The sequence below is a fragment of the Schistocerca gregaria genome, chromosome 8, assembly GCF_023897955.1.
Source record: "Schistocerca gregaria isolate iqSchGreg1 chromosome 8, iqSchGreg1.2, whole genome shotgun sequence".
In the NCBI taxonomy this organism is placed as follows: Eukaryota; Metazoa; Arthropoda; class Insecta; order Orthoptera; family Acrididae; genus Schistocerca; species Schistocerca gregaria.
Genome location: NC_064927.1, coordinates 30,083,930 through 30,110,077, shown reverse-complemented (window position 1 = coordinate 30,110,077; position 26,148 = coordinate 30,083,930).

The following is a 26,148-nucleotide window of genomic DNA, read 5'->3' as shown; positions in this document are numbered from 1 at the left end:
AGGGAACGATCAAATCGTAGACTGTTTAAGACATTACTCCCATGGAGGAAAGTGCGCATGTTGACTGTTGTATCCAATCCCGATGCATTTTCTGTGTTTCATCAACACTCTGAGTGTCCACAGATTACAGAATGCCACGAGATGTGCATCGGAAACTACTACTGGTCTTCCCAGGAACGATCAAAGCGTAGACTGTTTGAGACATTACTCCCATGGAGGAAAGTGCGCATGGGGACTGTTGTATCCAATCCCGATGCATTTTCTGTGTTTCATCAACACTCTGATAGTCCACAGATTACAGAATGCCACGAGATGTGCATCGGAAGCTACTACTTGTCTTCCCTTGGAACGATCAAAGCGTAGACTGTTCGAGACATTACTTTTATGTAAGAAACAGCGCATGGTGACTGTTGTATTGAATCCCGATGCAATTTCTGTGTTTCATCAACACTCTGATAGTCCACAGATTACAGAATGCCTCCACATGTGAATCGGAAACTACTACTGGTCTTCCAGGAAACCATCAAAGCGTAGACTGTTTGAGACATTACTTTTATGGAGGAATGTACGCATGGTGACTGTTGTATTCAATCCCCTTGCAACTTCTGTGTTTCATCAACACTCTGATAGTCCACAGATTACAGAATGCCTCAAGATGTTAATCGGAAACTACTACTGGTCTTCCAGGGAACGATCAAAGCGTAGACTGTTTGAGACATTACTCCCATGGAGGAAACTGCGCATGGGGAATGTTGTATTCAATCCCGATGCAATTTCTGTGTTTCATCAACACTCTGATAGTCCACAGGTTACAAAATGCCTCCAGATGTTAATCGGAAACCTCTACTGGTTCTCCAGGGAACGATCAAAGCGTAGACTGTTTGGGACATTACTCCCATGAAGGAAAGTGCGCATGGTGACTGTTGTATTCAATCCCGATGCAATTTCTGTGTTTCATCAACACTCTGATACTCCACAGATTACAGAATGCCTAAAAATTTGCATCGGAAACTACTACTGGTCTTCCAGGGAACAATCAAAGCGAAAAACTCTTTGAGACATGACTCCCATGGAGGAAAGTGGGCATGGTGACTGTTTTATTCAATCCCGATGCAATTACTGTGTTTCATCAGTACTCTGATAGTCTACACATTACAGAATGCCACCAGAAGTGCATCGGAAACTACTACTGGTCTTCCAGGGATCGATCAAAGCGTAGACTGTTTGAGACATTACTTTTATGGAGGAATGTGCTCATGGTGATTGTTGTATTCAATCCCGATGCAATTTCTATGTTTCATCAACACTCTGATAGTCCACAGATTACAAAATGTCTCCAGATGTTAATCGGAAACTACTACTGGTCCTCCAGGGGACGATCAAAGCGTGGACTGTTTGGGACATTACTCCCATGAAGGAAAGTGCGCATGGTGACCGTTGTATTCAATCCCGATGCATTTTCTGTGTTTCATCAACACTCTGATACTCCACAGATTACAGAATGCCTCCAAATGTGCATCGGAAACTACTACTGGTCTTCCAGGGAACGATCAAATCGTAGACTGTTTAAGACATTACTCCCATGGAGGAAAGTGCGCATGTTGACTGTTGTATCCAATCCCGATGCATTTTCTGTGTTTCATCAACACTCTGAGTGTCCACAGATTACAGAATGCCACGAGATGTGCATCGGAAACTACTACTGGTCTTCCCAGGAACGATCAAAGCGTAGACTGTTTGAGACATTACTCCCATGGAGGAAAGTGCGCATGGGGACTGTTGTATCCAATCCCGATGCATTTTCTGTGTTTCATCAACACTCTGATAGTCCACAGATTACAGAATGCCACGAGATGTGCATCGGAAGCTACTACTTGTCTTCCCTTGGAACGATCAAAGCGAGACATTACTTTTATGTAAGACATTACTTTTTTTTACTTTTTTATGTAAGACATTACTTTTTATGTAAGACATTACTTTTATGTAAGAAACAGCGCATGGTGACTGTTGTATTGAATCCCGATGCAATTTCTGTGTTTCATCAACACTCTGATAGTCCACAGATTACAGAATGCCTCCACATGTGAATCGGAAACTACTACTGGTCTTCCAGGAAACCATCAAAGCGTAGACTGTTTGAGACATTACTTTTATGGAGGAATGTACGCATGGTGACTGTTGTATTCAATCCCCTTGCAACTTCTGTGTTTCATCAACACTCTGATAGTCCACAGATTACAGAATGCCTCAAGATGTTAATCGGAAACTACTACTGGTCTTCCAGGGAACGATCAAAGCGTAGACTGTTTGAGACATTACTCCCATGGAGGAAACTGCGCATGGGGAATGTTGTATTCAATCCCGATGCAATTTCTGTGTTTCATCAACACTCTGATAGTCCACAGATTACAAAATGCCTCCAGATGTTAATCGGAAACTACTACTGGTCCTCCAGGGGACGATCAAAGCGTGGACTGTTTGGGACATTACTCCCATGAAGGAGAGTGCGCATGGTGACTGTTGTATTCAATCCCGATGCAATTTCTGTGTTTCATCAACACTCTGATACTCCACAGATTACTGAATGCCTCCAAATGTGCATCGGAAACCACTACTGGTCTTCCAGGGAACGATCAAAGCGTAGACTGTTTGAGACATTACACCCATGGAGGAAAGTGCGCATGGTAACTGTTGTATCCAATCCCGATTCATTTTCTGTGTTTCTTTAACACTCTGAAAGTCCACAGATTACAGAATGCCACGAGATGTGCATCGGAAACTACTACTGGTCTTCCAGGGAACGATGAAAGCGTAGACTGTTTGAGACATTACTTTAATGTAAGAAACAGCGCATGGTGACTGTTGTATTCAATCCCGATGCAATTTCTGTGTTTCATCAACAGTCTGATAGTTCACAGATTACAGAATGCCTCCAGATGTTAATCGGAAATTACTACTGGTCTTCCAGGGAACGATCAAAACGTAGACTGTTTGAGACATTACTTTTATGGAGGAATGTGCGCATGGTGACTGTTGTATTCAATCCCGATGCAATTTCTGTGTTCCATTAACACTCTAATAGTCCACAGATTACAGAATGCCTCCAGATGTGCATCGGAAACTACTACTGGTCTTCCAGGGAACGATCAAAGCGTAGACTGTTTGAGACATTACTTTTATGGAGGAATGTGCGCATGGTGACTGTTGTATTCAATCCCGATGCAATTTCTGTGTATCATCAACACTCTAATAGTCCACAGATTACAGAATGCCTCCAGATGTGCATCGGAAACTACTACTGGTCTTCCAGGGAACAATCAAAGCGAAAAACTCTTTGAGACATTACTCCCATGGAGGAAAGTGGGCATGATGACTGTTTTATTCAATCCCGATGCAATTACTGTGTTTCATCAGTACTCTGATAGTCTACACATTACAGAATGCCACCAGAAGTGCATCGGAAACTACTACTGGTCTTCCAGGGAACGATCAAAGCGTAGACTGTTTGAGACATTACTTTTATGGAGGAATGTGCTCATGGTGATTGTTGTATTCAATCCCGACGCAATTTCTATGTTTCATCAACACTCTGATAGTTCACAGATTACAAAATGCCTCCAGATGTTAATCGGAAACTACTACTAATCCTCCAGGGGACGATCAAAGCGTGGACTGTTTGGGACATTACTCCCATGAAGGAAAGTGCGCATGGTGACTGTTGTATTCAATCCCGATGCAATTTCTGTGTTTCATCAACACTCTGATACTCCACAGATTACAGAATGCCTCCAAATGTGCATCGGAAACTACTACTGGTCTTCCAGGGAACGATCAAAGCGTAGACTGTTTGAGACATTACTCCCATCCAGGAAAGTGCGCATGGTAACTGTTGTATCCAATCCCGATGCATTTTCTGTGTTTCATCAACACTCTGATAGTCCACAGATCACAGAATGCCACGAGATGTGCATCGGAATCTACTACTGGTCTTCCCGGGAACGATCAAAACGTAGACTGTTTGAGACATTACTCCCATGGAGGAAAGTGCTCATGGTGACTGTCGTACTCAATCCCGATGCATTTTCTGTGTTTCATCAACACTCTGATAGTCCACAGATTACAGAAAGCCTCCAGAAGTTCATAGGAAACTACTACTGGTCTTCCAGGGAAAGATCAAAGCGTAGAGTGTTTACTCCCATGGAGGAAAGTGCGCATCGTGACTGTTGTATTCAATCCCGATGCAATTTGTGTCTTTCATCAACACTCTGATAGTCCACAGATTACAGAATGCCTCCAGATGTTAATCGGAAACTACTACTGGTCTTCCCGGGAACGATCAAAGCGTAGACTGTTTCAGACATTACTCCCCTGGAGGAAAGTGCGGATGGTGACTGTTTTATTCAATCCCGATACAATTTCTGTGTTTCATCAACTCTCTAATACTCCACAGATTACAGAATGCCTCCAGATGTGCATCGGATACATCTACTGGTCTTCCAGGGAACGATCTAATTGTAGACTGTTTGAGACATTACTCCCATGGAGGAATATACGCATGGTGACTGTTGTATTCAATCCCGATGCAATTTCTGTGTTTTATCAACACTCTGATACTCCACAGATTACAGAATGCCTCCAAATGTGCATCGGAAACTACTACTGGTCTTCCATGTAACGTTCAAAGCGTAAACTCTTTGAGACATTACTCCCATGGAGGAAAGTGCGCATGGTGACTGTTGCATTCAATCCCGATGCATTTTCTGTGTTTCATTAACACTCGGATAGTCCACAGATTACAGAATGCCACGAGATGTGCATTTGAAACTACTACTGGTCTTCCCGGGAACGATCGAAGCGTAGACTGTTTGAGACATTACTCCCATGGAGGAAAGTGCGCATGGTGACTGTTGTATTCAATCCCGATGCAATTACTGTGTTTCATCAACACTCTGATAGTCCACAGATTACGGAAAGCCTCCAGATTTGCATCGGAAACTACTACTGGTCTTCCATTGAACGATCAAAGCGTAGACTGTTAGAGACATTACTCCCATGGAGGAAAGTGCGCATGGTGACTGTTGTATTCAATCCCGATGCAATTTCTGTGTTTCATCAACACTCTGATAGTCCACAGATTACAGAAAGCCTCCAGATGTTCATCGGAAACTATTACTGGTCTTCCAGGGAACGATCAAAGCGTAGACTGTTAGAGACATTACTCCCACGGAGGAAAGTGAGCATGGTGAATGTTATAGTCAATCCCGATGCAATTACTGTGTTTCATCAACACTCTGATAGTCTACACATTACAGAATGCCATAAGAGGTGCATCGGAAACTACTACTGGTCTTCGAGGGAACGATCAAAGCATAGATTGTTTGACACATTACTTTTATGTAAGAAACAGCGCATGGTACCTGTTGTATTCAATCCCGATGCAATTTCTGTGTTTCATCAACACTCTGATAGTCCACAGATTACAGAATGCCTCCAAATGTGCATCGGAAACTACTACTGGTCTTCCAGGGAACGATCAAAGCATAGACTGTTTGAGACATTACTTTTATAGAGGAATGTGCGCATGGTGACTGTTGTATTCAATCCCGATGCAATTTCTGTGTTTCATCAACACTCTAATAGTCCACAGATTACAGAATGCCTCCAGATGTGCATCGGAAACTACTACTGGTATTCCAGGGAACAATGAAAGCGTAAACTCTTTGAGACATTACTCCCATGGAGGAAAGTGTGCATGGTGACTGTTGTATTCAATCCCGATGCATTTTCTGTGTTTCATCAACACTCTGATAGTCCACAGATTACAGAATGCCACGAGATGTGCATCGGAAACTACTACTGGTCTTCCCGGGAACGATCAAAGCGTAGACTGTTTGTGACATTACTCCCATGGAGGAAAGTGCGCATGGTGACTGTTGTATTCAATCCCGATGCAATTTCTGTGTTTCATCAACACTCTGATACTTCACAGATTACAGAATGCCTCCAAATTTGTATCGGAAACTACTACTGGTCTTCCAGGGAACGATCAAAGCGTAGACTGTTTGAGACATTACTCCCATTGAGGAAACTGCGCATGGAGAATGTTGTATTCAATCCCGATCCAATTTCTGTGCTTCATCAACACTCTGATAGTCTACACATTACAGAATGCCTCCAGATGTGCATCGGGAACTACTACTGGTCTTCCAGGGAACAATCAAAGCGTAAACTCTTTGGGACATTACTCCCATGGAGGAAAGTGCGGAAGGTGACGGTTGTATTCAATCCCGATGCATTTACTGTGTTTCATCAACACTCTGATAGACCACAGATTACAGAATGCCACGAGATGTGCATCGGAAACTGCTACTGGTCTTCCAGGGAACGATCAAAGCGTAGACTGTTTGAGACATTACTTTTATGTAAGAAACAGCGCATGGTGACTGTTGTATTCAATCCCGATGCAATTTCTGTGTTTCATCAACACTCTGATAGTTCAAAGATTACAGAATGCCTCCAGATGTTAATCGGAAACTACTACTGGTCTTCCAGGGAACGATCAAAGCGTTGACTGTTTGGGACATTACTCCCATGGAGGAATATGCGCATGGTGACTGTTGTATTCAATCCCGATGCAATTTCTGTGTTTTATCAACACTCTGATACTCCACAGATTACAGAATGCCTCCAAATGTGCATCGGAAACTACTACTGGTCTTCCATGTAACGATCAAAGCGTAAACTCTTTGAGACATTACTCCTATGGAGGAAAGTGCGCATGGTGACTGTTGCATTCAATCCCGATCCAATTTCTGTGCTTCATCAACACTCTGATAGTCTACACATTACAGAATGCCTCCAGATGTGCATCGGGAACTACTACTGGTCTTCCAGGGAACAATCAAAGCGTAAACTCTTTGAGACATTACTCCCATGGAGGAAAGTGTGCATGGTGACTGTTGTATTCAATCCCGATGCATTTTCTGTGTTTCATCAACACTCTGATAGTCCACAGATTACAGAATGCCACGAGATGTGCATCGGAAACTACTACTGGTCTTCCCGGGAACGATCAAAGCGTAGACTGTTTGTGACATTACTCCCATGGAGGAAAGTGCGCATGGTGACTGTTGTATTCAATCCCGATGCAATTTCTGTGTTTCATCAACACTCTGATACTCCACAGATTACAGAATGCCTCCAAATTTGTATCGGAAACTACTACTGGTCTTCCAGGGAACGATCAAAGCGTAGACTGTTTGAGACATTACTCCCATCCAGGAAAGTGCGCATGGTAACTGTTGTATCCAATCCCGATGCATTTTCTGTGTTTCATCAACACTCTGATAGTCCACAGATTACAGAATGCCACGAGATGTGCATCGGAAACTACTACTGGTCTTCCCGGGAACGATCAAAACGTAGACTGTTTGAGACATTACTCCCATGGAGGAAAGTGCTCATGGTGACTGTCGTACTCAATCCCGATAAAATTTCTGTGTTTCATCAACACTCTGATAGTCCACAGATTACAGAAAGCCTCCAGAAGTTCATAGGAAACTACTACTGGTCTTCCAGGGAAAGATCAAAGCGTAGAGTGTTTACTCCCATGGAGGAAAGTGCGCATCGTGACTGTTGTATTCAATCCCGATGCAATTTGTGTCTTTCATCACCACTCTGATAGTCCACAGATTACAGAATGCCTCCAGATGTTAATCGGAAACTACTACTGGTCTTCCCGGGAACGATCAAAGCGTAGACTGTTTCAGACATTACTCCCCTGGAGGAAAGTGCGGATGGTGACTGTTTTATTCAATCCCGATACAATTTCTGTGTTTCATCAACTCTCTAATACTCCACAGATTACAGAATGCCTCCAGATGTGCATCGGATACATCTACTGGTCTTCCAGGGAACGATCTAATTGTAGACTGTTTGAGACATTACTCCCATGGAGGAATATACGCATGGTGACTGTTGTATTCAATCCCGATGCAATTTCTGTGTTTTATCAACACTCTGATACTCCACAGATTACAGAATGCCTCCAAATGTGCATCGGAAACTACTACTGGTCTTCCATGTAACGATCAAAGCGTAAACTCTTTGAGACATTACTCCCATGGAGGAAAGTGCGCATGGTGACTGTTGCATTCAATCCCGATGCATTTTCTGTGTTTCATTAACACTCGGATAGTCCACAGATTACAGAATGCCACGAGATGTGCATTTGAAACTACTACTGGTCTTCCCGGGAACGATCGAAGCGTAGACTGTTTGAGACATTACTCCCATGGAGGAAAGTGCGCATGGTGACTGTTGTATTCAATCCCGATGCAATTACTGTGTTTCATCAACACTCTGATAGTCCACAGATTACGGAAAGCCTCCAGATTTGCATCGGAAACTACTACTGGTCTTCCATTGAACGATCAAAGCGTAGACTGTTAGAGACATTACTCCCATGGAGGAAAGTGCGCATGGTGACTGTTGTATTCAATCCCGATGCAATTTCTGTGTTTCATCAACACTCTGATAGTCCACAGATTACAGAAAGCCTCCAGATGTTCATCGGAAACTATTACTGGTCTTCCAGGGAACGATCAAAGTGTAGACTGTTAGAGACATTACTCCCACGGAGGAAAGTGAGCATGGTGACTGTTATAGTCAATCCCGATGCAATTACTGTGTTTCATCAACACTCTGATAGTCTACACATTACAGAATGCCATAAGAGGTGCATCGGAAACTACTACTGGTCTTCGAGGGAACGATCAAAGCATAGATTGTTTGACACATTACTTTTATGTAAGAAACAGCGCATGGTGACTGTTGTATTCAATCCCGATGCAATTTCTGTGTTTCATCAACACTCTGATAGTCCACAGATTACAGAATGCCTCCAAATGTGCATCGGAAACTACTACTGGTCTTCCAGGGAACGATCAAAGCATAGACTGTTTGAGACATTACTTTTATAGAGGAATGTGCGCATGGTGACTGTTGTATTCAATCCCGATGCAATTTCTGTGTTTCATCAACACTCTAATAGTCCACAGATTACAGAATGCCTCCAGATGTGCATCGGAAACTACTACTGGTATTCCAGGGAACAATGAAAGCGTAAACTCTTTGAGACATTACTCCCATGGAGGAAAGTGTGCATGGTGACTGTTGTATTCAATCCCGATGCATTTTCTGTGTTTCATCAACACTCTGATAGTCCACAGATTACAGAATGCCACGAGATGTGCATCGGAAACTACTACTGGTCTTCCCGGGAACGATCAAAGCGTAGACTGTTTGTGACATTACTCCCATGGAGGAAAGTGCGCATGGTGACTGTTGTATTCAATCCCGATGCAATTTCTGTGTTTCATCAACACTCTGATACTTCACAGATTACAGAATGCCTCCAAATTTGTATCGGAAACTACTACTGGTCTTCCAGGGAACGATCAAAGCGTAGACTGTTTGAGACATTACTCCCATTGAGGAAACTGCGCATGGAGAATGTTGTATTCAATCCCGATCCAATTTCTGTGCTTCATCAACACTCTGATAGTCTACACATTACAGAATGCCTCCAGATGTGCATCGGGAACTACTACTGGTCTTCCAGGGAACAATCAAAGCGTAAACTCTTTGGGACATTACTCCCATGGAGGAAAGTGCGGAAGGTGACGGTTGTATTCAATCCCGATGCATTTACTGTGTTTCATCAACACTCTGATAGACCACAGATTACAGAATGCCACGAGATGTGCATCGGAAACTGCTACTGGTCTTCCAGGGAACGATCAAAGCGTAGACTGTTTGAGACATTACTTTTATGTAAGAAACAGCGCATGGTGACTGTTGTATTCAATCCCGATGCAATTTCTGTGTTTCATCAACACTCTGATAGTTCAAAGATTACAGAATGCCTCCAGATGTTAATCGGAAACTACTACTGGTCTTCCAGGGAACGATCAAAGCGTTGACTGTTTGGGACATTACTCCCATGGAGGAATATGCGCATGGTGACTGTTGTATTCAATCCCGATGCAATTTCTGTGTTTTATCAACACTCTGATACTCCACAGATTACAGAATGCCTCCAAAAGTGCATCGGAAACTACTACTGGTCTTCCATGTAACGATCAAAGCGTAAACTCTTTGAGACATTACTCCTATGGAGGAAAGTGCGCATGGTGACTGTTGCATTCAATCCCGATCCAATTTCTGTGCTTCATCAACACTCTGATAGTCTACACATTACAGAATGCCTCCAGATGTGCATCGGGAACTACTACTGGTCTTCCAGGGAACAATCAAAGCGTAAACTCTTTGAGACATTACTCCCATGGAGGAAAGTGTGCATGGTGACTGTTGTATTCAATCCCGATGCATTTTCTGTGTTTCATCAACACTCTGATAGTCCACAGATTACAGAATGCCACGAGATGTGCATCGGAAACTACTACTGGTCTTCCCGGGAACGATCAAAGCGTAGACTGTTTGTGACATTACTCCCATGGAGGAAAGTGCGCATGGTGACTGTTGTATTCAATCCCGATGCAATTTCTGTGTTTCATCAACACTCTGATACTCCACAGATTACAGAATGCCTCCAAATTTGTATCGGAAACTACTACTGGTCTTCCTGGGAACGATCAAAGCGTAGACTGTTTGAGACATTACTCCCATCCAGGAAAGTGCGCATGGTAACTGTTGTATCCAATCCCGATGCATTTTCTGTGTTTCATCAACACTCTGATAGTCCACAGATTACAGAATGCCACGAGATGTGCATCGGAAACTACTACTGGTCTTCCCGGGAACGATCAAAACGTAGACTGTTTGAGACATTACTCCCATGGAGGAAAGTGCTCATGGTGACTGTCGTACTCAATCCCGATAAAATTTCTGTGTTTCATCAACACTCTGATAGTCCACAGATTACAGAAAGCCTCCAGAAGTTCATAGGAAACTACTACTGGTCTTCCAGGGAAAGATCAAAGCGTAGAGTGTTTACTCCCATGGAGGAAAGTGCGCATCGTGACTGTTGTATTCAATCCCGATGCAATTTGTGTCTTTCATCACCACTCTGATAGTCCACAGATTACAGAATGCCTCCAGATGTTAATCGGAAACTACTACTGGTCTTCCCGGGAACGATCAAAGCGTAGACTGTTTCAGACATTACTCCCCTGGAGGAAAGTGCGGATGGTGACTGTTTTATTCAATCCCGATACAATTTCTGTGTTTCATCAACTCTCTAATACTCCACAGATTACAGAATGCCTCCAGATGTGCATCGGATACATCTACTGGTCTTCCAGGGAACGATCTAATTGTAGACTGTTTGAGACATTACTCCCATGGAGGAATATACGCATGGTGACTGTTGTATTCAATCCCGATGCAATTTCTGTGTTTTATCAACACTCTGATACTCCACAGATTACAGAATGCCTCCAAATGTGCATCGGAAACTACTACTGGTCTTCCATGTAACGATCAAAGCGTAAACTCTTTGAGACATTACTCCCATGGAGGAAAGTGCGCATGGTGACTGTTGCATTCAATCCCGATGCATTTTCTGTGTTTCATTAACACTCGGATAGTCCACAGATTACAGAATGCCACGAGATGTGCATTTGAAACTACTACTGGTCTTCCGGGGAACGATTGAAGCGTAGACTGTTTGAGACATTACTCCCATGGAGGAAAGTGCGCATGGTGACTGTTGTATTCAATCCCGATGCAATTACTGTGTTTCATCAACACTCTGATAGTCCACAGATTACGGAAAGCCTCCAGATTTGCATCGGAAACTACTACTGGTCTTCCATTGAACGATCAAAGCGTAGACTGTTAGAGACATTACTCCCATGGAGGAAAGTGCGCATGGTGACTGTTGTATTCAATCCCGATGCAATTTCTGTGTTTCATCAACACTCTGATAGTCCACAGATTACAGAAAGCCTCCAGATGTTCATCGGAAACTATTACTGGTCTTCCAGGGAACGATCAAAGCGTAGACTGTTAGAGACATTACTCCCACGGAGGAAAGTGAGCATGGTGACTGTTATAGTCAATCCCGATGCAATTACTGTGTTTCATCAACACTCTGATAGTCTACACATTACAGAATGCCATAAGAGGTGCATCGGAAACTACTACTGGTCTTCGAGGGAACGATCAAAGCATAGATTGTTTGACACATTACTTTTATGTAAGAAACAGCGCATGGTGACTGTTGTATTCAATCCCGATGCAATTTCTGTGTTTCATCAACACTCTGATAGTCCACAGATTACAGAATGCCTCCAAATGTGCATCGGAAACTACTACTGGTCTTCCAGGGAACGATCAAAGCATAGACTGTTTGAGACATTACTTTTATAGAGGAATGTGCGCATGGTGACTGTTGTATTCAATCCCGATGCAATTTCTGTGTTTCATCAACACTCTAATAGTCCACAGATTACAGAATGCCTCCAGATGTGCATCGGAAACTACTACTGGTATTCCAGGGAACAATGAAAGCGTAAACTCTTTGAGACATTACTCCCATGGAGGAAAGTGTGCATGGTGACTGTTGTATTCAATCCCGATGCATTTTCTGTGTTTCATCAACACTCTGATAGTCCACAGATTACAGAATGCCACGAGATGTGCATCGGAAACTACTACTGGTCTTCCCGGGAACGATCAAAGCGTAGACTGTTTGTGACATTACTCCCATGGAGGAAAGTGCGCATGGTGACTGTTGTATTCAATCCCGATGCAATTTCTGTGTTTCATCAACACTCTGATACTCCACAGATTACAGAATGCCTCCAAATTTGTATCGGAAACTACTACTGGTCTTCCAGGGAACGATCAAAGCGTAGACTGTTTGAGACATTACTCCCATTGAGGAAACTGCGCATGGAGAATGTTGTATTCAATCCCGATCCAATTTCTGTGCTTCATCAACACTCTGATAGTCTACACATTACAGAATGCCTCCAGATGTGCATCGGGAACTACTACTGGTCTTCCAGGGAACAATCAAAGCGTAAACTCTTTGGGACATTACTCCCATGGAGGAAAGTGCGGAAGGTGACGGTTGAATTCAATCCCGATGCATTTACTGTGTTTCATCAACACACTGATAGACCACAGATTACAGAATGCCACGAGATGTGCATCGGAAACTGCTACTGGTCTTCCAGGGATCGATCAAAGCGTAGACTGTTTGAGACATTACTTTTATGTAAGAAACAGCGCATGGTGACTGTTGTATTCAATCCCGATGCAATTTCTGTGTTTCATCAACACTCTGATAGTTCAAAGATTACAGAATGCCTCCAGATGTTAATCGGAAACTACTACTGGTCTTCCAGGGAACGATCAAAGCGTTGACTGTTTGGGACATTACTCCCATGGAGGAATATGCGCATGGTGACTGTTGTATTCAATCCCGATGCAATTTCTGTGTTTTATCAACACTCTGATACTCCACAGATTACAGAATGCCTCCAAATGTGTATCGGAAACTACTACTGGTCTTCCATGTAACGATCAAAGCGTAAACTCTTTGAGACATTACTCCTATGGAGGAAAGTGCGCATGGTGACTGTTGCATTCAATCCCGATGCATTTTCTGTGTTTCATCAACACTCTGATAGTCCACAGATTACAGAATGCCACGAGATGTGCATTTGAAACTACTACTGGTCTTCCCGGGAACGATCGAAGCGTAGACTGTTTGAGACATTACTCCCATGGAGGAAAGTGCGCATGGTGACTGTTGTATTCAATCCCGATGCAATTTCTGTGTTTCATCAACACTCTGATAGACCACAGATTACGGAAAGCCTCCAGATGTGCATCGGAAACTACTACTGGTCTTCCAGGGAGCGATCAAAGCGTAGACTGTTAGAGACATTACTCCCATGGAGGAAAGTGCGCATGGTGACGGTTGTATTCAATCCCGATGCAATTTCTGTGTTTCATCAACACTCTGATAGTCCACAGATTACAGAAAGCCTCCAGATGTTCATCGGAAACTATTACTGGTCTTCCAGGGAACGATCAAAGCGTAGACTGTTAGAGACATTACTCCCACGGAGGAAAGTGAGCATGGTGACTGTTATACTCATTCCCGATGCAATTACTGTGTTTCATCAACACTCTGATAGTCTACACATTACAGAATGCCACCAGAGGTGCATCGGAAACTACTACTGGTCTTCGAGGGAACGATCAAAGCATAGATTGTTTGACACATTACTTTTATGTAAGATACAGCGCATGGTGACTGTTGTATTCAATCCCGATGCAATTTCTGTGTTTCATCAACACTCTGATAGTCCACAGATTAGAGAATGCCTCCAAATGTGCATCGGAAACTACTACTGGTCTTCCAGGGAACGATCAAAGCATAGACTGTTTGAGACATTACTTTTATAGAGGAATGTGCGCATGGTGACTGTTGTATTCAATCCCGATGCAATTTCTGTGTTTCATCAACACTCTAATAGTCCACAGATTACAGAATGCCTCCAGATGTGCATCGGAAACTACTACTAGTCTCCCAGGGAACAATGAAAGCGTAAACTCTTTGAGACATTACTCCCATGGAGGAAAGTGTGCATGGTGACTGTTGTATTCAATCCCGATGCATTTTCTGTGTTTCATCAACACTCTGATAGTCCACAGATTACAGAATGCCACGAGATGTGCATCGGAAACTACTACTGGTCTTCCCGGGAACGATCAAAGCGTAGACTGTTTGTGACATTACTCCCATGGAGGAAAGTGCGCATGGTGACTGTTGTATTCAATCCCGATGCAATTTCTGTGTTTCATCAACACTCTGATACTCCACAGATTACAGAATGCCTCCAAATTTGTATCGGAAACTACTACTGGTCTTCCAGGGAACGATCAAAGCGTAGACTGTTTGAGACATTACTCCCATTGAGGAAACTGCGCATGGAGAATGTTGTATTCAATCCCGATCCAATTTCTGTGCTTCATCAACACTCTGATAGTCTACACATTACAGAATGCCTCCAGATGTGCATCGGGAACTACTACTGGTCTTCCAGGGAACAATCAAAGCGTAAACTCTTTGAGACATTACTCCCATGGAGGAAAGTGCGGATGGTGACGGTGGTATTCAATCCCGATGCATTTACTGCGTTTCATCAACACTCTGATAGACCACAGATTACAGAATGCCACGAGATGTGCATCGGAAACTACTACTGGTCTTCCAGGGAACGATGAAAGCGTAGACTGTTTGAGACATTACTTTTATGTAAGAAACAGCGCATGGTGACTGTTGTATTCAATCCCGATGCAACTTCTGTGTTTCATCAACACTCAGATAGTTCACAGATTACAGAAAGCCACCAGATGTTAATCGGAAACTACTACTGGTCTTCCAGGGAACGATCAAAGCGTTGACTGTTTGGGACATTACTCCCATGGCGGAAAGGGCGCATGGTGACTGTTGTATTCAATCCCGATGCAATTTCTGAGTTTCATCAACACTCTTATACTCCACAGATTACAGAATGCCTCCAAATGTGCATCGGAAACTGCTACTGGCCTTTCAGGGAACGATCAAAGTGTAAACTCTATGAGACATTACTCCTATTGAGGAAAGTGCGCATGGTGACTTTTGTACTCAATCCCGATGCATTTTCTGTGTTTCATCAACACTCTGATAGTCCACAGATTACAGAATGCCACGAGATGTGCATCGGAAACTACTACTGGACTCCAGGGAACGATGAAAGCGTAGACTGTTTGAGACATTACTTTTATGTAAGAAACAGCGCATGGTGAGTGTTGTATTGAATCCCGATGCAATTTCTGTGTTTCATCAACACTCTGATAGTCCACAGATTACAGAATGCCTCCACATGTGAATCGGAAACTACTACTGGTCTTCCAGGAAACCATCAAATGGTAGACTCTTTGAGACATTACTTTTATGGAGGAATGTACGCATGGTGACTGTTGTATTCAATCCCGATGCAATTTCTGTGTTTCATCAACAATCTGATAGTCCACAGATTACAGAATGCATCCAGATGTTAATCGGAAACTACTACTGGTCTTCCAGGAAACGATCAAAGCGTAAACTCTTTGAGACATTACTCCCATGGAGGAAAGTGCGCATGGTGACTGTTGTATTCAATCCCGATGCATTTTCTGTGTTTCATCAACACTCTGATAGTCCACAGATTATAGAATGCCACGAGAAGTGCATCGGAAACTACTACTGGTCTCCAGGCAACGATGAAAGCGTAGACTGTTTGAGACATTACTTTTATGTAAGAAACAGCGCATGGTGACTGTTGTATTGAATCCCGATGCAAATTCTGTGTTTCATCAACACTCTGATAGTCCACAGATTACAGATTGCCTCCAGATGTTAATCGGAAACTACTACTGGTCTTCCAGGGAACGATCAAAGCGTAGACTGTTTGAGACATTACTCCCATGGAGGAAACTGCGCATGGAGAATGTTGTATTCAATCCCGATGCAATTTCTGTGTATCATCAACACTCTGATAGTCCACAGATTACAAAATGCCTCCAGATGTTAATCGGAAACTACTACTGGTCCTCCAGGGAACGATCAAAGCGTAGACTGTTTGGGACATTACTCCCATGGAGGAAAGTGCGCATGGAGCTGTTGTATCCAATCCCTATGAATTTTCTGTGTTTCATCAACACTCTGATTGTCCACATATGCCACGAGATGTGCATCGGAAACTACTACTGGTCTTCCCGGGAACGATCAAAGCGTAGACTGTTTGAGACATTACTTTTATGGAAGAATGTACGCATGGTGACTGTGGTATTCAATCCCGATGCAATTTCTGTGTTTCATCAACACTCTGATAGTCCACAATCTACAGAATGCCTCCAGATGTTAATCGGAAACTACTACTGGTCCTCCAGGGACCGATCAAAGCGTAGACTGTTTGGGACATTACTCCCATGAAGGAAAGTGCGCATGGTGACTGTTGTATTCAATCCCTATGCATTTTCTGTGTTTCATCAACACTCTGATAGTCCACAGATTACAGAATGCCACGAGAAGTGCATCGGAAACTACTACTGGTCTTCCAGGGAACGATCAAAGCGTAAACTCTATGAGACATTACTCCCATGGAGGAAAGTGCGCATGGTGACTGTTGTATTCAATCCCTATGCATTTTCTGTGTTTTATCAACACTCTGATACTCCACAGATTACAGAATGCCTCCAAATGTGCATCGGAAACTACTACTGGTCTCCCAGGAAACCATCAAAGCGTAGACTGTTTGAAACATTACTTTTATGGAGGAATGTACGCATGGTGACTGTGGTATTCAATCCCGATGCAATTTCTGTGTTTCATCAACACTCTGATAGTCCACAATCTACAGAATGCCTCCAGATGTTAATCGGAAACTACTACTGGTCCTCCAGGGAACGATCAAAGCGTAGACTGTTTGGGACATTACTCCCATGAAGGAAAGTGCGCATGGTGACTGTTGTATTCAATCCCGATGCAATTTCTGTGTTTCATAAACACTCTGATACTCATCAGATTAAAGAATGCCTCCAGATGTGCAGTTGGAACTACTACTGGCCTTCCACTGAACGATCAAAGCGTAGACTGTTTGAGACATTACTCCCATGGAGGAATGTGCGCATAGTGACTGTTGTATTCAATCCCGACGCAATTACTGTGTTTTATCATCACTCTAATACTCCACAGATTACAGAATGCCTCCAAATGTGCATCGGAAACTACTACTGGTCTTCCATGGAACGATCAAAGCGTAAACTCTTTGAGACATTACTCCCATGGAGGAAAGTGCACATGGTGACTGTTGTATTCAATCCCGATGCATTTTTCTGTGTTTCATCAACACTCTGATAGTCCACAGATTACTGAATGCCACGAGAAGTGCATCGGAAACTATTACTGGTCTTCCCGGGAACGATCAAAACGTAGACTCTTTGAGACATTACTCCCATGGACGAAAGTGCGCATGGTGACGGCTGTATTCAATCCCGATGCAATTTCTGTGTTTCATCAACGCTCTGATAGTCCACAGATGACAGAAAGCCTCCAGAAGTTCATCGAAAACTACTACTCGTCTTCCAGGGAACGATCAAATCGTAGACTCTTAGAGACTTTACTCCCATGGAGGAAAGTGAGCATGGTGAGTGTTTTATTCAATCCGCATGCAATTACTGTGTTTCATCAACACTCTGATAGTCTACAGATTACAGAATGCCACCAGAGGTGCATCGGAAACTACTACTGGTCTTCCAGGGAACGATCAAAGCGTAGATTGTTTGAGACATTACTCCCGTGTAGGAAAGTGCGCATGGTGACTGTTGTATTCAATCCCGATGCATTTTCTGTGTTTCATCAACACTCTGATAGGCCACAGATTACAGAATGCCTCCACATGTCAATCGGAAACTACTACTGGTCTTCCAGGAAACCATCAAAGCGTAGACTGTTTGAGACATTACTTTTATGGAGGAATGTACGCATGGTGACTGTTGTATTCAATCCCGATGCATTTTCTGTGTTTCATCAACACTCTGATAGTCCACAGATTACAGAATGCATCCACATGTGAATCGGAAACTACTACTGGTCTTCCAGGAAACCATCAAAGCGTAGACTGTTTAAGACATTACTTTTATGGAGGAATGTACGCATGGTGACTGTTGTATTCAATCCCGATGCAATTTCTGTGTTTCATCAACACTCTGATAGTCCACAATCTACAGAATGCCTCCAGATGTGCATCGGAAACTACTACTGGTCCTCTAGGGACCAATCAAAGCGTAGACTGTTTGGGACATTACTCCCATGAAGGAAAGTGCGCATGGTGACTGTTGTATTCAATCCCGATGCAATTTCTGTGTTTTATCAACACTCCGATACTCCACAGATTACAAAATGCCTCCAAATGTGCATCGGAAACTACTACTGGTCTTCCAGGGAACGATCAAAGCGTAAACTCTTTGAGACATTACTCCCATGGAGGAAAGTGCGCATGGTGACTGTTGTATTCAATCCCTATGCATTTTCTGTGTTTCATCAACACTCTGATAGTCCACAGATTACAGAATGCCACGAGAAGTGCATCGGAAACTACTACTGGTCTTCCAGGGAACGATCAAAGCGTAAACTCTATGAGACATTACTCCCATGGAGGAAAGTGCGCATGGTGACTGTTGTATTCAATCCCTATGCATTTTCTGTGTTTTATCAACACTCTGATACTCCACAGATTACAGAATGCCTCCAAATGTGCATCGGAAACTACTACTGGTCTTCCAGGAAACCATCAAAGCGTAGACTGTTTGAGACATTACTTTTATGGAGGAATGTACGCATGGTGACTGTGGTATTCAATCCCGATGCAATTTCTGTGTTTCATCAACACTCTGATAGTCCACAATCTACAGAATGCCTACAGATGTTAATCGGAAACTACTACTGGTCCTCCAGGGAACGATCAAAGCGTAGACTGTTGGAGACTTTACTCCTATGGAGGGAACTGCGCATGGAGAATGTTGTATTCAATCCCGATGCAATTTCTGTGTTTCATCAACACTCTGATACTCCACAGATTACAGAATGCCTCCAAATGTGCATCGGAAACTACTACTGGTCTTCCAGGGAACGATCAAAGCGTAAACTCTTTGAGACATTACTCCCATGGAGGAAAGTGTGCATGGTGACTGTTGTATTCAATCCCGATGCATTTTCTGTGTTTCATCAACACTCTGATAGTCCACAGATTACAGAATGCCACGAGAAGTGCATCGGAAACTATTACTGGTCTTCCCGGGAACGATCAAAGCGTAGACTCTTTGAGACATTACTCCCATGGAGGAAAGTGCGCATGGTGACTGTTGTATTCAATCCCGATGCAATTTCTGTGTTTCATCAACCCTCTGATACTCAACAGATTACAGAATGCCTCCAGATGTGCAGTTGAAACTACTACTGGCCTTCCACTGAACGATCAAAGCGTAGACTGTTGGAGACATTACTCCTATGGAGGGAACTGCGCATGGAGAATGTTGCATTCAATCCCAGTGCAATTTCTGTGTTTCATCAACACTCTGATAGTCCACAGATTACAGAATGCCTCCAGATGTTAATCGGAAACTACTACTGGTCTTCCAGTTAACGATCAAAGCGTAGGCTGTTTGTTACATTACTCCCATGGAGGAAAGGGCGCATGGTGACAGTTGTATACAATCCCGAAGCATTTACAGTGTTTAATCAACACTCTGATAGACCACAGATTACAGAAAGCCACGAGATGTGCATCGGAAACTACTACTGGTCTTCCAGGAAACCATCAAAGCGTAGACTTTTTAAGACATTACTTTTTTGGAGGAATGTACGCATGGTGACTGTTGTATTCAATCCCGATGCAATTTCTGTGTTTCATCAACACTCTGATAGTCCACAGTTTACAAAATGCCTCCAGATATTAATCGGAAACTACTACAGGTCTTCCAGGGAACGATCAAAGCGTAGACTGTTTGGGACATTGCTCCCATGGAGGAAAGTGGGCATGGTGATTGTTGTATTCAATCCCGATGCAATTTCTGAGTTTCATCAACACTCTGATACTCCACATATTACAGAATGCCTCCAAATGTGCATCGGAAACTACTACTGGCCTTCCAGGGAACGATCAAAGCGTAAACTCTTTGAGACATTACTCCCATGGAGTAAAGTGCGCATGGTGACTGTTGTATTCAATCCCGATGCATTTTCTGTGTTTCATCAACACTCTAATAGTCCACAGATTACAGAATGCCACGAGATGTGCATCGGAAACTACTACTGGTCTTCCCGGGAACGACCAAACGTAGACTCTTTGAGACATTACTCCCATGGAGGAAAGTGCGCATGGTGACTGTTGTATTCAATCCCGATGCATTTACAGTGTTTCATCAACACTCTGATAGACCACAGATTACAGAATGCCACGAGATGTGCATCGGAAACTACTACTGGTCTCCAGGGAACGATGAAAGCGTAGACTGTTTGAGACATTACTTTTATGTAAGAAACAGCGCATGGTGACTGTTGTATTGAATCCCGATGCAATTTCTGTGTTTCATCAACACTCTGATAGTCCACAGATTACAGAATGCCTCCACATGTGAATCGGAAACTACTACTGGTCTTCCAGGAAACCATCAAAGCGTAGACTGTTTGAGACATTACTTTTATGGAGGAATGTACGCATGGTGACTGTTGTATTCAATCCCGATGCAATTTCTGTGTTTCATCAACAATCTGATAGTCCACAGATTACAGAATGCCTCCAGATGTTAATCGGAAACTACTACTGGTCTTCCAGGGAACGATCAAAGCGCAGACTGTTTGAGACATTACTCCCATGGAGGAAACTGCGCATGGAGAATGTTGTATTCAATCCCGATGCAATTTCTGTGTTTCATCAACACTCTGATAGTCCACAGTTTACAAAATGCCTCCAGATGTTAATCGGAAGCTACTACTGGTCCTCCAGAGAACGATCAAAGCGTAGACTATTTGGGACATTACTCCCATGAAGGAAAGTGCGCATGGTGACTGTTGTATTCAATCCCGATGCAATTTCTGTGTTTCATCAACACTCTGATACTCCACAGATTACAGAATGCCTCCAAATGTGCATCGGAAACTACTACTGGTCTTCCAGGGAACGATCAAAGCGTAGACAGTTAGAAACTTTACTCCCATGGAGGAAAGTGAGCATGGTGAGTGTTTTATTCAATCCGGATGCAATTACTGTGTTTCATCAACACTCTGATAGTCTACAGATTACAGAATGCCACCAGAGGTGCATCGGAAACTACTACTGGTCTTCCAGGGAACGATCAAAGCGTAGATTGTTTGAGATATTACTCCCGTGGAGGAAAGTGCGCATGGTGACTGTTGTATTCAATCCCGATGCATTTTCTGTGTTTCATCAACACTCTGATAGTCCACAGATTACAGAATGCATCCACATGTGAATCGGAAACTACTACTGGTCTTCCAGGAAACCATCAAAGCGTAGACTGTTTGAGACATTACTTTTATGGAGGAATGTACGCATGGTGACTGTTGTATTCAATCCCGATGCAATTTCTGTGTTTCATCAACACTCTGATAGTCCACAATCTACAGAATGCCTCCAGATGTTAATCGGAAACTACTACTGGTCCCCCAGGGAACGATCAAAGCGTGGACTGTTTGGGACATTACTCCCATGAAGGAAAGTGCGCATGGTGACTGTTGTATTCAATCCCGATGCAATTTCTGTGTTTTATCAACACTCCGATATTCCACAGATTACAAAATGCCTCCAAATGTGCATCGGAAACTACTACTGGTCTTCCAGGGAACGACCAAAGCGTAAACTCTTTGAGACATTACTCCCATGGAGGAAAGTGCGCATGGTGTCTGTTGTATTCAATCCCTATGCATTTTCTGTGTTTCATCAACACTCTGATAGTCCACAGATTACAGAATGCCACGAGAAGTGCATCGGAAACTACTACTGGTCTTCCAGGGAACGATCAAAGCGTAAACTCTTTGAGACATTACTCCCATGGAGGAAAGTGCGCATGGTAACTGTTGTATTCAATCCCTATGCATTTTCTGTGTTTTATCAACACTCTGATACTCCACAGATTACAGAATGCCTCCAAATGTGCATCGGAAACTACTACTGGTCTTCCAGGAAACCATCAAAGCGTAGACTGTTTGAGACCTTACTTTTATGGAGGAATGTACGCATGGTGACTGTTGTATTCAATCCCGATGCTATTTCTGTGTTCCATCAACACTCTGAGAGTCCACAATCTACAGAATGCCTCCAGATGTTAATCGGAAACTACTACTGGTCCTCCAGGGAACGATCAAAGCGTAGACTGTTTGGGACATTACTCCCATGAAGGAAAGTGCGCATGGTGACTGTTGTATTCAATCCCGATGCATTTTCTCTGTTTCATCAACACTCTGATAGTCCACAGATTACACAATGCCTCCAGATGTGCATCGGAAACTACTACTGCTCTTCCAGGGAACGATCAAAGCGTAGACTGTTTGAGACAGTAGCCCCATGGAGGAATGTGCGCATAGTGACTGTTGTATTCAATCCCGACGCAATTTCTGTGTTTTATCATCACTCTAATACTCCACAGATTACAGAATGCCTCCAAATGTGCATCGGAAACTACTACTGGTCTTCCAGGGAACGATCAAAGCGTAAACTCTTTGAGACATTACTCCCATGGAGGAAAGTGCGTATGGTGACTGATGTATTCAATCCCGTTGCAATTTCTGTGTTTCATCAACACTCTGATACTCAACAGATTACAGAATGCCTCCAGATGTGCAGTTGAAACTACTACTGGCCTTCCACTGAACGATCAAAGCGTAGACTGTTTGAGACATTACTCCTATGGAGGGAACTGCGCATGGAGAATGTTGTATTCAATCCCAATGCAATTTCTGTGTTTCAACAACACTCTGATAATCCACAGATTACAGAATGCCTCCAGATGTTAGTCGGAAACTACTACTGGTCTTCCAGTTAACGATCAAAGCGTAGGCTGTTTGTTACATTACTCCCATGGAGGAAAGGGCGCATGGTGACAGTTGTATTCAATCCCGATGCATTTACAGTGTTTAATCAACACTCTGATAGACCACAGATTACAGAATGCCACGAGATGTGCATCGGAAACTACTACTGGTCTTCCAGGAAACCATCAAAGCGTAGACTGTTTAAGACATTACTTTTATGGAGGAATGTATGCATGGTGACTGTTGTATTCAATCCGGATGCAATTTCTGTGTTTCATCAACACTCTGATAGTCCACAGTTTACAAAATCCCTCCAGATGTTAATCGGAAACTACTACAGTTCTTCCAGGGAACGATCAAAGCGTAGACTGTTTGGGACATTACTCCCATGGAGGAAAGTGCGCATGGTGATTGTTGTATTCAATCCCGATGCATTTTCTGTGTTTCATCAACACTCTGATAGTCCACAGATTACAGAATGCCACGACAAGTGCATCGGAAACTATTACTGGTCCTCCCGGGAACGATCAAAGCGTAGAGTCTTTGAGACATTACTCCCATGCAGGAAAGTGCGCATGGTGACTGATGTATTCAATCCCGTTGCAATTTCTGTGTTTCATCAACACTCTGATACTCAACAGATTACAGAATGCCTCCAGATGTGCAGTTGAAACTACTACTGGCCTTCCACTGAACGATCAAAGCGTAGACTGTTTGAGACATTACTCCTATGGAGGGAACTGCGCATGGAGAATGTTGTATTCAATCCCAATGCAATTTCTGTGTTTCAACAACACTCTGATAATCCACAGATTACAGAATGCCTCCAGATGTTAGTCGGAAACTACTACTGGTCTTCCAGTTAACGATCAAAGCGTAGGCTGTTTGTTACATTACTCCCATGGAGGAAAGGGCGCATGGTGACAGTTGTATTCAATCCCGATGCATTTACAGTGTTTAATCAACACTCTGATAGACAACAGATTACAGAATGCCACGAGATGTGCATCGGAAACTACTACTGGTCTTCCAGGAAACCATCAAAGCGTAGACTGTTTAAGACATTACTTTTATGGAGGAATGTATGCATGGTGACTGTTGTATTCAATCCGGATGCAATTTCTGTGTTTCATCAACACTCTGATAGTCCACAGTTTACAAAATGCCTCCAGATGTTAATCGGAAACTACTACAGTTCTTCCAGGGAACGATCAAAGCGTAGACTGTTTGGGACATTACTCCCATGGAGGAAAGTGCGCATGGTGATTGTTGTATTCAATCCCGATGCAATTTCTGAGTTTCATCAACACTCTGATACTCCACAGATTACAGAATGCCTCCAGATGTTAATCGGAAACTACTACTGGTCTTCCAGGGAACGATCAAAGCGTAGACTGTTTGAGACATTACTCCCATGGAGGAAACTGCGCATGGAGAATGTTGTATTCAATCCCGATGCAATTTCTGTGTTTCATCAACACTCTGATAGTCCACAGTTTACAAAATGCCTCCAGATGTTAATCGGAAACTACTACTGGTCCTCCAGGGAACGATCAAAGCGTAGACTGTTTGGGACATTACTCCCATGAAGGAAAGTGCGCATGGTGACTGTTGTATTCAATCCCGATGCAATTTCTGTGTTTTATCAACACTCTGATACTCCACAGATTACAGAATGCCTCCAAATGTGCATCGGAAACTACTTCTGGTCTTCCAGGGAACGATCAAAGCGTAAACTCTTTGAGACATTACTCCCATGGAGGAAAGTGCGCATGGTGACTGTTGTATTCAATCCCGAGGCATTTTCTGTGTTTCATCAACACTCTGATAGTCCACAGAATACAGAATGTCACGAGAAGTGCATCGGAAACTACTACTGGTCTTCCCGGGAACGATCAAAGCGTAGACTCTTTGAGACATTACTCCCATGGAGGAAAGTGCGCATGGTGACTGTTGTATTCAATCCCGATGCAATTTCTATGTTTCACCATCACTCTGATACTCAACAGATTACAGAATGCCTCCAGATGTGCAGTTGAAACTACTACTGGCCTTCCAATGAACGATCAAAGCGTAGACTGTTTGAGACATTACTCCTATGGAGTGAACTGCGCATGGAGAATGTTGTATTCAATCCCGATGCAATTTCTGTGTTTCATCAACACTCTGATAGTCCACAGATTACAGAATGCCTCCAGATGTTAATCGGAAACTACTACTGGTCTTCCAGTTAACGATCAAAGCGTAGGCTGTTTGTTACATTACTCCATCTGAGGAAAGGGCGCATGGTGACAGTTGTATTCAATCCCGATGCATTTACAGAGTTTCATCAACACTCTGATAGACCACAGATTACAGAATGCCACGAGATGTGCATCGGAAACTAGTACTGGTCCCCAGGGAACGATGAAAGCGTAGACTGTTTGAGACATTACTTTTATGTAAGAAACAGCGCATGGTGACTGTTGTATTGAATCCCGATGCAATTTCTGTGTTTCATCAACACTCTGATAGTCCACAGATTACAGAAT